A 12,500-nucleotide genomic window follows, 5' to 3' on the forward strand; every position below is an offset into this window, starting at 1 on the left:
CACTGTCCCCATTGGGGCTCACAATCTAGAGTCCCTATCTGTATGTCTTTGGAGTGTGGGAGGAAACCGGAGAACCCGGAGGAAACCCACGCAAACACGGGGAGAACATACAAACGGATAAACAAAAGGACATAGAAGAGATCAATAAAATAGGTGTTAAAATTAATGCAAACTTTTTTTTTTTGGGGGGGGGGGGGGGGTGTTGAAATGGCACTCACCCAATCCAGCACTTGCAATGAAGGTAGGGACCTGTTAAAGGTTATAAATTAGGAACCTAACCTTTTTGCAAAGCTCAAGAAATTTCTAAGAGAATTGCCTGCAAGGAAGAATTTGTACAACGCCTAAACTCACGCAGATGTGTCACCACATTTCACAATATAAAACTGCATACATTATTAAAAAAAAAAAACAAACAAACAAACTGATTTTTAGACTCATTGAGGCTAGTGTACTTACTGTGAAAATCTTTCAGTCTTTCAGAATGGGTGTACAATCTCGGTATTATAAATGGACAATTTTCTAAGTCAAGTATATTTTAATATCAAGTGGGAAATCTATCAATAAAATTCTGCAGCCATTCTGATTTTCATAGTAAGTACACCGGCCCAATCAAGTCTAAGATATCTATTTCATAATATATGCAGTCTGTATTGGGAATTTTGACGACTGCGATGTCTTCTCCGGAGATCCTCACTTAATTCCAATAGTGATGGCGTACTGCACAATGTCACAAACCATAAGGGTATGTGCGCATGCTGCAGAACTTTTCTGCATTTTAAAAAAAAAAAAATATAATAATAATAAATAATAATAATAATAATAATAATAATAATAATAATATGCACCTTGTGGCAGAAAAATGCACCAAAAGAAAAAAAAAAAAAATAGCAAAAAAGTGCGGTTTTTTGGTGCATTTTTGTGCCATGCTTTTTGTGAAAAAAAGCAAGGGAAAAAAAAACCAAAACAAAACGCACCAACAATTGACATGCTGCTTCTTTTTTCTGGACCAAAAACTGCAAGGAAAAAAGAAGTGACATGCGCACAGCAAGTCAAGATTCTCAGACTTTTCTGGCATAAAAATAGACATGCCGATTTGGGCAACAAACTGCACCAAATCTGCATTAAAAAACCTCATCATGCGCACACAGCCTTAATGTCTTCATGAATGCAGCGATCACACAATCATGGACATCACTTCCCGGCTGCAGAAAGTAAAGTCTGGAAGATGATGACACACGGAATTCTAAGATACTTCTTCATTATACCATTTCCTCCTCATTGATGAGCTTTAAAGAATAATGGAAAACCCCTTTAAATCCCTCTTAGGCCCAGTGCCCACGCTGTGTAGTTTTGACGCATATTTTCAGAAATCTGCATGTCCATTGTGAAGTCAGCAAATTCTAGGAGAATGCAGAAGTGTTGTGCCAACGTTGCTTATTTTTCCCTTGCGTATTTGGTGCAGAAAAAAAAAAAAAGAAGTCTGCACCGAATACACAAGGGAAAAATACCGTACTCAACGTGGGTACAGCTCTTCTGCATTCTCATAGACTTTGCTGGCTTCACAATGGACATGCAGATTTTGCTGCAGATTTCTGAAAATCTGCGTCAAAATCCTCATCAAAATCCGCAGCGTGGGCACAGGACCTTAAAATTGTGCACGGACTGGCTGCCCAGAATTACAGTAACATGTGTGCTTTCTTCCTAAGGCTATGTGCCCACGGGACTCTGTATCTGCGGATTTTTCTGCATCAAAATCCACAGCTTTCCCCCGGAATCCGCAAATTTTCATAGGTGCGGATTTGATGCGGATTTGACGCGGATTTTGTGATTTTTTTTAATTCAATTGAATAGGCAAAATCTGCACGAAAATCCGCAACAATAATTGACATGCTGCAGATTTTTCCGCACGAAAATCCGCACGATTTCCGCTGCGAAAAAATCCGCAGTGTGGGCACAGCATTTCCCAAATGCCATAGAAATGGCTGGGGAGTAGCTGTGCTGCAGATTTCTGGAAAATCCGCGGCTTTTCTGCGAGAAATCCGCGGCAAAATTTCCGCAGTGTGGGCACATAGCCTAAAATCAGTGTGGAGCAGTTTCTAGATCGCAGCCGTCATATTCTAATCCCTTTGCTCATTGAATTCAGACGTATCTGGACGAGTTGGAATTTTCCTTTCAGGTCAAAGTACAGACAATATTACAGCAATGGAAAAAGAAGTTTTATTACAATCTAATCAAAGTTCAAGAAAAGCAATGGAATAAAATAAATGGTATGAAAATATGTGAGTAGAGGATGGGACGGAGATTTCCACCCTTAATAAATAATGGCCGAGAGCTGGTAATGCTAAATGCAAATGTCATTAATTGTATCTACTTGGAGAACACATTATTAAAACCTTCCTTTGAAGACGACTTCTCCACACTCCTGAAGAAGGGAATTTTGTTACTTACCGTAAATTCCTTTTCTTCTAGCTCCAATTGGGAGACCCAGACAATTGGGTGTATAGCTACTGCCTCCGGAGGCCACACAAAGTATTACACTTAAAAGTGTAAAGCCCCTCCCCTTCTGCCTATACACCCCCCGTGGGATCACGGGCTCCTCAGTTTTAGTGCAAAAGCAAGAAGGAGGAAAGCCAATAACTGGTTTAAAGACAAATTCAATCCGAAGAAACATCGGAGAACTGAAACCATTCAACATGAACAACATGTGTACCCGAAAAAACAAAAATCCCTAAGAAAACAGGGCGGGTGCTGGGTCTCCCAATTGGAGCTAGAAGAAAAGGAATTTATGGTAAGTAAACAAAATTCCCTTCTTTGTCGCTCCTAATTGGGAGACCCAGACAATTGGGATGTCCAAAAGCAGTCCCTGGGTGGGTAAAATAATACCTCGTGATAGGGCCGTAAAACAGCCCTTTCCTACAGGTGGGCAACCGCCGCCTGAAGGACTTGTCTACCTAGGCTGGCGTCCGCCGAAGCGTAGGTATGCACCTGATAATGCTTGGTAAAAGTGTGCAGACTCGACCAGGTAGCCGCCTGGCACACCTGCTGAGCCGTAGCCTGGTGCCGCAATGCCCAGGACGCACCCACGGCTCTGGTAGAATGGGCCTTCAGCCCTGAGGGAACCGGAAGCCCAGCAGAACGGTAGGTTTCAAGAATTGGTTCCTTGATCCACCGAGCCAGGGTGGATTTGGAAGCTTGCGACCCTTTACGCTGACCAGCGACAAGGACAAAGAGTGCATCCGAGCGGCGCAGGGGCGCCGTGCGGGAAATGTAGATTCTGAGTGCTCTCACCAGATCCAACAAATGCAAACCCTTTTCAAATTGATGAACTGGATGAGGACACAAAGAAGGTAAGGTGATATCCTGATTGAGATGAAAGGGGGATACCACCTTAGGGAGAAACTCCGGAATCGGACGCAGAACCACCTTGTCCTGGTGAAACACCAGGAAGGGAGATTTGCATGACAGCGCTGCTAGCTCGGACACTCTCCGAAGAGACGTGACCGCTACTAGAAAGGCCACTTTCTGTGAAAGACGAGAAAGGGAAACATCCCTCATAGGCTCGAAAGGCGGCTTCTGGAGAGCAATTAGAACCCTGTTCAGATCCCAGGGCTCTAACGGCCGCTTGTAAGGAGGGACGATATGACAAACCCCTTGCAGGAACGTGCGTACCTGAGGAAGTCGTGCTAGGCGTTTCTGAAAAAATACAGATAGCGCTGAGACTTGTCCTTTAAGGGAGCTGAGCGACAAACCTTTTTCCAAACCGGATTGCAGGAAGGAAAGAAAAGTAGGCAATGCAAATGGCCAGGGAGAAACTCCCTGAGCAGAGCACCAAGATAAGAATATCTTCCACGTCATGTGGTAGATCTTGGCGGAGGATGGTTTTCTAGCCTGTCTCATGGTGGCAATGACTTCTTGAGATAATCCTGAAGACGCTAGGATCCAGGACTCAATGGCCACACAGTCAGGTTCAGGGCCGCAGAATTCAGATGGAAAAACGGCCCTTGAGACAGCAAGTCTGGTCGGTCTGGTAGTGCCCACAGTTGGCCTACCGTGAGGTGCCACAGATCCGGGTACCACGACCTCCTCGGCCAGTCTGGAGCGACGAGGATGGCGCGGCGGCAGTCGTACCTGATCTTGCGCAGCACTCTGGGCAACAATGCCAGAGGTGGGAACACATAAGGTAGCCGGAACTGCGACCAATCTTGAACTAAGGCGTCCGCCGCAAGAGCTCGGTGATCGTGAGACCGTGCCATGAAAGCCGGGACCTTGTTGTTGTGCCGTGACGCCATTAGGTCGACGTCCGGCATCCCCCAGCGGCGACAGATCTCCTGAAACACGTCCGGGTGAAGAGACCATTCCCCTGCGTCCATACCCTGGCGACTGAGGAAGTCTGCTTCCCAGTTTTCCACGCCTGGGATGTGAACTGCGGATATGGTGGATGCCGTGTCTTCCACCCACGTCAGAATCCGCCGGACTTCCTGGAAGGCTTGCCGACTGCGTGTTCCTCCTTGGTGGTTGATGTATGCCACCGCTGTGGAGTTGTCCGACTGAATTCGGATCTGCTTGCCTTCCAGCCACTGCTGGAAGGCTTGTAGGGCAAGATACACTGCTCTGATTTCCAGAACATTGATCTGAAGGGTGGACTCTTCCTGAGTCCACGTACCTTGAGCCCTGTGGTGGAGAAAAACTGCTCCCCACCCTGATAGACTCGCGTCTGTCGTGACTACTGCCCAGGATGGGGGTAGGAAGGACCTTCCTTTTGACAATGAGGTGGGAAGAAGCCACCACCGAAGAGATTCCTTGGCCGCCTGAGAAAGGGAGACGTCTCTGTCGAGGGACGTCGACTTCCCGTCCCATTGGCGGAGAATGTCCCATTGTAGTGGACGCAGATGAAACTGCGCGAAAGGGACTGCCTCCATTGTTGCTACCATCTTCCCTAGGAAGTGCATGAGGCGTCTCAAGGGGTGCGACTGGCCTTGAAGGAGAGATTGCACCCCTGTCTGTAGTGAACGCTGTTTGTCCAGCGGAAGCTTCACTATCGCTGAGAGAGTATGAAACTCCATGCCAAGATATGTTAGCGATTGGGTCGGGGTCAGATTTGACTTTGAAAAGTTGATGATCCACCCGAAACTCTGGAGAGTCTCCAGCGCAACGTTCAGGCTGTGTTGGCATGCCTCTTGAGAGGGTGCCTTGACAAGTAGATCGTCCAAATACGGGATCACAGAGTGACCTTGAGAGTGCAGGACTGCTACTACTGCTGCCATGACCTTGGTGAAGACCCGTGGGGCTGTCGCCAGCCCGAAAGGCAGAGCTACGAACTGAAGGTGTTCGCCTCCTATAACGAAGCGTAGAAAACGCTGGTGCTCTGGAGCAATCGGTACGTGGAGATAAGCATCCTTGATGTCTATTGATGCTAGGAAATCTCCTTGAGACATTGAGGCGATGACGGAGCGGAGGGATTCCATCCGGAACCGCCTGGTTTTCACGTGCTTGTTGAGCAGTTTTAGATCCAGAACGGGACGGAACGACCCGTCCTTTTTTGGCACCACAAACAAATTGGAGTAAAAAACCGTGACCTTGCTCCTGAAGAGGAACGGGGGTCACCACTCCTTCTGCCTTTAGAGTGCACACCGCTTGCAGAAGAGCATCGGCTCGGTCGGGAGGTGGAGAAGTTCTGAAGAATCGAGTTGGAGGACGAGAACTGAACTCTATCCTGTACCCGTGAGACAGAATGTCTCTCACCCAACGGTCTTTGACCTGTGGCAGCCAAATGTCGCCAAAGCGGGAGAGCCTGCCACCGACCGAGGATGCGGAGAGAGGAGGCCGAAAGTCATGAGGAAGCCGCCTTGGTAGCGGGTCTTCCGGCTGTCTTTTTTGGGCGTGACTGAGCCCGCCAAGAATCTGAGCTCCTCTGATCCTTTTGAGTCCTTTTGGACGAGGAGAATTGGGACCTGCCCGAGCCTCGAAAGGACCGAAACCCCGACTGTCCCCTCCTCTGTTGGGGTTTGTTTTGTCTGGGCTGAGGTAAGGATGAATCCTTACCCTTGGACTGTTTAATGATTTCATCCAAACGCTCACCAAACAGTCGGTCCCTAGAAAATGGCAAACTGGTTAAGCACTTTTTGGAAGCAGAATCTGCCTTCCATTCCCTTAACCACAAGGCTCTGCGTAAAACCACGGAGTTGGCGGACGCCACTGCCGTACGGCTCGTAGAGTCCAGGACAGCATTAATCGCGTAAGACGCAAATGCAGACATTTGAGAGGTTAAGGATGCCACCTGTGGAACAGATGTACGTGTGACCGTGTCAATCTGTGTAAGACCAGCTGAAATAGCTTGGAGTGCCCATACGGCTGCGAATGCTGGAGCCAACGACGCGCCGATAGCTTCATAGATGGATTTCAACCAGAGCTCCATCTGTCTGTCAGTGGCATCTTTAAGTGCCGCCCCATCTTCCACTGCAACTAAGGATCTAGCCGCAAGCCTGGAGATTGGAGGATCCACCTTGGGACACTGGGTCCAGCCCTTGACCACGTCAGGGGGAAAGGGATAACGTGTATCCTTAAGCCGTTTGGAGAAACGCTTATCTGGATAAGCGTGGTGTTTCTGGACTGCCTCTCTAAAGTCAGAGTGGTCCAGAAAAGTACTTAATTTACGCTTGGGATACCTGAAATGGAATTTCTCTTGCTGTGAAGCTGACTCCTCCACTGGAGGAGCTGGGAGAGAAATATCCAACATTCTATTGATGGACGCTATAAGATCATTCACTATGGCGTCACCGTCCGGTGTATCCAGATTGAGAGCGGTCTCAGGATCAGAATCCTGATCAGCTACCTCCGCCTCATCATACAGAGAGTTCTCCTGCTGGGACCCTGACCAGTGTGATGAAGTCGAGGGCCGCTCATAGCGAGCTCGCTTAGGCTGTCTGGGACTGTCGTCCGTGTCAGAGCCGTCACCCTGGGATGCATGTGACACCCCCGGAGCCCGTAGCTGTTCCAACTGAGGGGGACCAGGGATCAATGATTCAACAGTGCCCATGGTCTGAGTTACTGGTCTAGACTGCAAAGTTTCTAGAATTTTAGTCATAGTCACAGACAATCTATCAGCAAAAACTGCAAACTCCGTCCCCGTCACCTGGACAGTATTCACAGGTGGTTCTCCCTGGGTCACCTCCAGCAGAGGCCCCGGCCGAGCAAGTGCCACAGGGGCCGAGCACTGCACACAATGGGGGTCAGTGGAACCTGCCGGTAGAGCAGCCTCACATGCGGTACAAGCAGCATAGAAAGCCTGTGCCTTGGCACCCTTGCTTTTTGCGGACGACATGCTGTTGTCTCCTCTGAGCAATCTAGGAGGGTATATAGTCGAGAATCACCAGCGACCGTACAGTGCAATGTATAGCATGCAAGCATAAAAATACAATGTACACTTCGGCACTAGTGGGGTCAGCCCTCGAGGGCTGCTTACCGCCCGCTCAAAAGCGGGTGTGTGGTCGCCAGTATCCCGTGTCTGGGTCTCCCAGAACTTGTCTCCCCTCTCCAGCTCAGACTGCACACAGGAATGGCTGCCGGCGTTCTGTGAAGAGGGGCGGACCGTGGGCGTGCCTCAGACAAAGTGCGGGAAACTGGTGTCCCACTGTGCCCAGTGTGAGGGCTGGAGTATGTAAAGTAGACTCCAGCCCTCGACGCTGACGTTCTGTACAGCGTCCCGCCCTTCCCCTGACTGGCAGGCCTGGGGGCGGGAACGAAACGAAACTAGGCCGCAAAAGCCGGGGACTCGAGTAATAAGCGCGGCCGTCATATATGCACGGCCAGCGCGGAAGTCCCCGGCGCACCACAAGTCCCAGCCGCGCCGCAGTGTAAAACTAACAGCAGCGGCCGGCGCGGCAGTTCCCAATACATTTACTCACTCAGCAGAGCTGTAGTTAGTAATGGCACAAGCGCGCAGCGCTGTTGTCCCCGGCGCACTAACACACCCAGCAATGCTGCAGTGTGCGCGCGGTCTGTACGGGGACACAGAGTACCTTGATGTAGCAGGGCCCTGTCCCTGACGATACTGAGCTCCATATCCAGCAGATTCCCCAGGGGCTGTGGATGGAGCACGGTCTCAGTGCCTGGAGACTGGTAAAATCCCACTTCACCCAGAGCCCTAAGGGGGATGGGGAAGGAAGCAGCATGTGGGCTCCAGCCTCCGTACCCGCAATGGGTACCTCAACCTTAACAAACACCGCCGACAAAAGTGGGGTGAGAAGGGAGCATGCTGGGGGCCCTAGTGTGGGCCCTCTTTTCTTCCATCCGACATAGTCAGCAGCTGCTGCTGACTAAACAGTGGAGCTATGCGTGGATGTCTGACCTCCTTCGCACAAAGCATGAAAACTGAGGAGCCCGTGATCCCACGGGGGGTGTATAGGCAGAAGGGGAGGGGCTTTACACTTTTAAGTGTAATACTTTGTGTGGCCTCCGGAGGCAGTAGCTATACACCCAATTGTCTGGGTCTCCCAATTAGGAGCGACAAAGAAATAATAATTTAATAATTACCGTACTAGCGCCCTCCATAATCAATTATTATTCTGGCCTGTGCCCTGTTCCTCTGTTATTCCTCCTGGAAATAAATATTACTATTCTCTCTCATTATTGATTGAATAGAGTGAAACTATGTAGCGACAAGAAATAAATGGGTACGGAACCAGTTGTCAGTTTATCAATATATTTACAAAGGGAGGAATGACACAATTCTATGAAAAGGGATAGTTCGGCATTGTTTTAGGGAGGATGCAGTATTTATTTATGCGGACATATTTCAAATCTCTTCTTTCCAAATGAGAAAATTATGAACTCCGACATTGATTTTTGCTTTGTCTGGAGTCAGCTTCACGCCTTCGGTTTAGTAGTTATTGATTTATTTACCTGGTTAGATATTTACCTAAACAATACAAACGTTTCCTGAAAGAGTTCAGAATCTTTATGATCCCCAACAATTATCAGCAATGGTAAATATAATTAGGCTGCTTTCACACTACGTTTTTTTAACATGCGTCATGAATGTTTTTTTGCTGTAAAAGTGGATCCTGTTTTTACAAAGAAAAACGCATGTGTTATTTTGCAGGATCCTGCCACTTGAAGTTTATGGGCGGGCATTGGAGTCAAGTGATCGGGAGTGAGGGGAACGAGAGGGGAGAGGGGAGAGGGGAGAGGGGAGAGGGGAGAGGGGAGAGGGGAGAGGGGAGAGGGGAGAGGGGAGAGGGGAGAGGGGAGAGGGGAGAGGGGAGAGGGGAGAGGGGAGAGGGGAGAGGGGAGAGGGGAGAGGGGAGAGGGGAGAGGGGAGAGGGGAGAGGGGAGAGGGGAGAGGGAAGAGGGGAGAGGGGAGAGGGGAGAGGGGAGAGGGGAGAGGGGAGAGGGGAGAGGGGAGAGGGGAGAGGCTGATCACGCCAGGCTGGTTTCTGGGCATGCTCAGTAGAGCAAGCAGGATCCTGTCTATCAGCATGCCAGCGTTCACATGCATTTGCGTGCAGTATAGTCAGGATCCAGTGAAAAACAGTATTTGGACGCAGCTCAAAAACGCTAAGGCTGGTTTCACACTACATCTTTTTAACATCCGCTGAAAACGTTTTTTTAGCGGAAGTACGGATCCTGCTTTTACAGCAAATAACGTATGCAAACGCATATGTTATTTTGCAGGATCCTGCACTGGATATTTAGGGGCGGGCATTGGAGTCATGTGATCGGGAGTGAGGGGAACTAGACTGGGAGGAGGCTTCTGACAGCTGCAGACGCTGGTAACCAAGGTAAACATCGGCCTTGGATACCCGATATTTATCTTGGTTACGAGTGTCTGCAGCTGCTAGGAGCAGGGCTGACTGCACGCGTAACCAACGTAAACATCGGGTAACTAAGAGAAGTGGTTACGCGATATTTACCTTGGTTACGAGTGTCCGCAGCTCTCAGGCAGGGGAGAGAGAGACAGGAGAGGAAGGGGGAAAGACAGAGATAGAGAGAGAGAGGGTGAGGGAGGGAGGAGGAGAGACAGACAGATCACTGGAGACTGGTTCTGGGCATGCTCAGTACTTTCTGGGCATGCTCAGTACAAAAGCAGGATCCTGTTACAACGCAACTGAACGCATTCTGCTAGGCAGGATCCAGCACTCATTGAAATGCATTGCAGCTCGCGGCGCAATGTGAAGGATCCTGTGAGATGCGTTATTTTGACAAAGCAAAAAAACGCTACATGTTGCGTTTTTGAAACATGTCAAAATAACGCAAAAGGACGGATCCTGCGTCTAACGGACGCAAACGCATGCAAACGCAGGTGGACGCGAGTCCATTGAAAATGCATTGCAGTGAAAACGGATTTGCACAGGATCCGTACTTCCGTTAAAAAAACGTTTTTAACGGATGTTAAAAAGACGTAGTGTGAAACCAGCCTAAGTAGCGTTTTTGAAAAAAGTTAAACTGCAAGTCGCTGGATCCTCACTATAAGGCTGGAAACACATCTATGCGAGTAAAATCGGTCCGACTGGGCTAAAAAAACTCGGCTGATTTTAGTTCATGTTAGGTCCGAGTGCAACGCAAGTGCGATCCTTTTTTTGAATAAATTAATAATTTTGCTCGCGTGTGCGACGCGTGTGTGTCGCGATTGCGATGCTAGTTTCCTGCAACATCTTAACTACATTAAATTGATTACACGTGTCATTTATTTTACCTTTGGGAATGTGATGTCACATTCATCTGTTGAATATTTAATGAGCGTAGTTCCTGCCACACTCGCAAATGTGAACGCTGGTGTGCGTGTATGATCCTACTTTTAATCCCCTTCCATAGGAAATCATTAGGACAAATGGTACGAGAAACTCGCAAAAAAGCAGCATGCTGCGATTTGTTTCTCGGTCCGATTTGGACTGAGAAAAAAAATTGCAGATGAGAGCTGAATCATTCACTAACGTGTGTCCGATTCCAATGCGAGTTTTTCTCGCATTGCTCTACTGCGAGAAACTCGCAAGTGAGAAGCAGCCCTAACGCACGCAAACGCAGGTGAATGCATGTTGGCGCGAGTCCATTGCAAATGCATTGAAAAACGCATTTGCACTGGATCCGTTGTTGCGTTAAAAAAACGTTCATGACGCATGTTAAAAAAACGTAGTGTGAAAGCAGCCTAACTATTTGATTCCCACTGCATTTGTAAGTGATATACACAGGATGACACTGAGCTTCCTCCTACTTCCACTACTCTGCGAGCACGAGGCAAGTCTGGACAGGGATCCTCGGCCAGTAAGGTGGTGCCGGGGTGTGTGAACCCGGAAGGTTCAGCGTGTAATAGGTGGCATGCGAGTGTTCCTGTCATAAGGGGAGAGGAGATCACGTCACTGTACATGGCGGCTTCCCATGGCTGCAGGGTCAGCAGTCACCATGTCCTCTGCTAAATATGGCACTTTCCTAGCAATAGAAGACGGCTGCACGGTATGTGCCAAATGGCACGAGATTATCAAAACCGAACCTGTGGACACTGCCAACTTAGGATAACAACATTCGTGTTCTCCATATTGTCCACTGGGCAGCACAATGGCTCAGTGGTTAGCACTGCAGTCTTATGGTGGCTCAGTGGTTAGCACAGTTCTTTTGCAGCACTGGGGTCTTGGATTCAAATCTCACCAAGGACAACATCTGCAAGAAGTTTATACATTCTCCCGTGTTTGGGCTCCTTCCAGTTCCCTATCAAACTCCATAGACATCCTGATAGGGAATTAAGGGGACAGCGATTATGATATCTATAAGGAGCTATGAAATTAGTAGCACTGTATAAGTAAAGTTATACTAATAGACTATATGGCTATGTGCGCACTGAGCGTTTTTCGGGGCGTTTTTCGGCTCCAAACTGCATGACTTTGCTTCCCCAGAAAAGTCTATGACTATCCATTTTTGTTGTCTGCATACAAGTTGTTTTTTTTAGTTGCATTTTTGAGCTAAAAAAAAAAAAAAAAAAATTGGACATGTCATTTTTCCTGCGTTTTACACCCATGCAATGCATTGGAAAAATGCAGCAAAATGCAGTGATCAAAAACACAGCAAAATGCAGCCAAAAACGCACCGAAACGCGGTAAAAATACATGCGTTTTTACCACTGCGTTTTTGAGAAGTGCAAAAACGTTCTAGTGCGCACATAGCCTAACTCAACATCTGCAGGAGGTTTGTATGTTCTCCCCAAGTTTGCGTTCTCCAATTTCCTCCCACAACTATCCATAGACATAGTGATAAGAAATATAGAATGTGAGCCTTAATGGGGACAGTGATGAGCACATCCGTAAAGTGCTGAGGAATTAATAGCGCTGTATAAGGGAGTAAAATAAATAAATATATTATATTATACGCAATTATGTAATTTTACTCGGTTACCGTATATAGCACCATAAAAATTCCACAGCACTTTACAGACATCATTGTCACGTTCCTCTTTGGCGCTCACATTTGACATATATATGTGCTTGTGTATGTTTGTATCTCCTTCCAACAGT

At 48.1% G+C, this 12,500-nt stretch overlaps 1 protein-coding gene across 1 annotated transcript in view; it reads right to left on the reverse strand.

The window, feature by feature from the left end:
* Positions 1-12,500, reverse strand: part of LY75 (lymphocyte antigen 75) — a 153,689-nt gene that overhangs the window by 136,339 nt on the left and 4,850 nt on the right. The gene's annotated exons all lie outside the window — the stretch shown is intronic.

The sequence above is a fragment of the Anomaloglossus baeobatrachus genome, chromosome 7 (assembly GCF_048569485.1).
Source record: "Anomaloglossus baeobatrachus isolate aAnoBae1 chromosome 7, aAnoBae1.hap1, whole genome shotgun sequence".
Classification (NCBI taxonomy): Eukaryota; Metazoa; Chordata; class Amphibia; order Anura; family Aromobatidae; genus Anomaloglossus; species Anomaloglossus baeobatrachus.